Consider the following 263-nt stretch of genomic DNA (forward strand, 5'->3'; position numbering starts at 1 on the left):
GGCACCCGGCACCGGCCACCGGGCAGGCGGAGCTGGCACCGGGCACCCCAGTCTGGTCACTGGGAACCCTGCGAGCCCGTTACTGGGAGCCCGTTACCGGGTGCCCCATCCCGGGTGCCAGATAACCCCGGGTGTGGTGGGCACTGGGTAGCCTGGACCAGGAACTGCATAGCCCAGACTGGGAACCAGTTGCCACCATTAGCACGGAGCAGGCAGAGGGCACCGGGTGCCCCAGACCGGGCGCTGGGAAGCAGGTGGTGGGT

The sequence above is a fragment of the Egretta garzetta genome, unplaced genomic scaffold, assembly GCF_000687185.1.
Source record: "Egretta garzetta isolate BGI_Z169 unplaced genomic scaffold, ASM68718v1 scaffold623, whole genome shotgun sequence".
Lineage (NCBI taxonomy): Eukaryota > Metazoa > Chordata > Aves > Pelecaniformes > Ardeidae > Egretta > Egretta garzetta.